This window comes from Mandrillus leucophaeus, unplaced genomic scaffold, assembly GCF_000951045.1.
Source record: "Mandrillus leucophaeus isolate KB7577 unplaced genomic scaffold, Mleu.le_1.0 Scaffold204, whole genome shotgun sequence".
Lineage (NCBI taxonomy): Eukaryota > Metazoa > Chordata > Mammalia > Primates > Cercopithecidae > Mandrillus > Mandrillus leucophaeus.
The window spans coordinates 381,599-384,079 of NW_012102077.1; the positions used below are offsets into that span (position 1 = coordinate 381,599).

The 2,481-nt window shown below is 42.5% G+C and overlaps 1 protein-coding gene across 1 annotated transcript in view; it reads right to left on the reverse strand.

The window, feature by feature from the left end:
* MTMR7 (myotubularin related protein 7) overlaps positions 1–2,481 on the reverse strand; it is a 127,935-nt gene that overhangs the window by 22,346 nt on the left and 103,108 nt on the right. The gene's annotated exons all lie outside the window — the stretch shown is intronic.

Sequence of the window (2,481 nt, forward strand, 5' to 3'; positions counted from 1 at the left end):
TATTATCCTCAAATAGTATATATTTTATAGGTATTAAAATTTACATATATATCAGTCTTTGCAATTTTTATCCAACTTTTAGATATCCATATTATGTAAATAAACTTCATTAATTTTAACAGCTATATAATATTCCACTCTATATTGCAAATTATTTATCCATCCCCCTACTGTTGACAATTGTTTCCTCTTTTTCAATAGTTACAAATAGTACAGTAAAAAAAAAAAAAAAAATCTTTCTGCAGTCTCCTTGTGGAAAGTCTCCCTGTACCTGGATTTCTATAAGTGAAATGGGCTGGGTCACAGAGTTCCTGAATCTTCAGCTCTATCATGCATAGTTGGCCCTCTGTATTCTCGGGTTCCACATCCTTGGAATCAACCAACCACAGAGTACAAATATTTGAAAAAAATAAAAATAACAGTACAACAAAAAATAATGGTAATAGAAAAACAATACAGTGTAACAACTATTTACAGAGCATTTACATTGTATTAAGTATTGCAAGTAATGTAGAGATGATTTTAAATATATGGGAGGATGTGCATAGGTTATATGAAAATACACCATGTTACTATGTAAGGGACTTGGGCGTGTGTGGATTTGGGAATCTGTGGGGGCCGGGGTGGGGGTGCTGGAAACAATTCCCCTTGGATACTGAGGGATGACTTTACTGTCAAATTGCTCTTGAAAAGGGCTGCAATGGTTTATGCTCCCACCAGCAGGGTAGGAAAGTTCCTGTCCCCATATCCCAACTAATACTTGGTATTGCTGATGCTTTACGTTTTGCCAATCTTATAATATTTCTCTAAAAATATTAATGGCAGTTTTTGTTTTCCTCTCTGAATTGAATGTTGTTTTCTAGACTTTTTAAAATTTGCTTGCTCGTGTGTGTGTGTTAGGGGGGTGTGGTCTCTGTCATGCATGTTGAGCTTTCCTCAATTTTCTGCTAGTTTTTGCCTATCCATTCACATGTAAGAGCAAGACACAGGAGGCTGGCTGACAGTGCCGTGTGCTGTGTGCACGGGCAGGCTTTCTTAGCTGCTGGGCTTTGCCATGGGGGATTTGGCCGATGTGACATCTGCAAGTCCTTTGTCTTGGATGTTTGCAGGCCCCAGCATGGAATCTTCTGAACACCTGAGTGCATCACGTTGGATGCCAGTGTCCTAAGAGGACAGCTGGGGCAGTAACCATGGGTCTCATTCTTCCATACTTACACTTTCACTTAACCCCTGTCTTTGGCCTGGCATTCCCCATCCCCTCTTCCAGCTTTGCCTGGTACTCCTGATCCCAGAGTCCCTGTAGTAAACGTTTCCAGAAAGGTTGACTGTCCAGAAAGTGCATCACCATCTTCTCTTGTGGAAGTGTGGAAAGAGGCTTCACTAGGCAGTGCAGGGGAGGAAGGAGGCTGGGATCCAATCAACTTCTTGTGCAAATGTTCGGCTAGTACTCTTCTTTCAGAGACACCTGATGGCTCGAATTCCAGAGACTGTCAAAGGATCTGTACTTCTGTTTGGCTTCCTTTGGGGTTTCTCATACTTCTGCCATAAATTGCAGCTTTTTTTTTTTTTCTAGTCTGTGTCATTACTTATCACTCATCCATTTATTTTGCAGCTTTTATATTTTTGTTTCCATCACCTCCTCTTTCAATCTCTCATCCTTTTGTATTTTTGCTTTTTTTTTTCCACTTCATTCTCATTTTAGTGGGAAGTCAGGAGGAAGTGGGTAAGTTATTATATATTGTATTTAACTGGAACAGAAACAAGAAATTACTTTGGGCCTGTGCAAGGCAGAAGCTGGAACTAAGATTCCCTACAGCAAACTGAGCTGTTAAAAAAAATCCACTCATGCGTCAGGATGATGATGGGAAACCAATCTCTGCCTGGACCCTGCATGAGGAGAACAAAAATCTCTCCTGAGATGCTGAAACCCTGGGCCTAGTCTCACACATGTTTGGGATCCAAACACATCTTCCTTATGCACGGAAGCCCCCAAGATAAGGAATTATCATGTTTGGGCTGGGAATCTCACGGACACCCAGCAGACGTACACCAAACGCTGCTTAGGAGCAACACTTCCACAATTCTGCGGAATCCCACAGAAATAGCGGGGCTGAAGACAAGTTTACAACACACCAGGGAACAGCGCTCATGATAATGGCTAGCAGGCAGAGGAAAAAAGATACAGGATGAGTGCCCCAAGAACCCGATATGACAGAACAGTCATGTGAAACAGGCTTTAGGTTACTGGAACTGGCGCAGGAGGAAGGAAGGCTCCCACAAGCATAACAGATGGTGTTCCTGATGTGTCTGGACTCACTCTTCCTGTGGTTCCAGAGGAATCACTGTTGGCCACTGCAGTAAGGTCCTACAGCCAGGCTTCCTGAGATCCTCTTGTCTGGATGGTTCCCGGTTAGGGTCTGCTACAGGTATTTTGCATGTTTGGAAGGTGACATGCAGTGGAAGGTGACGTGAAGTGGCAGC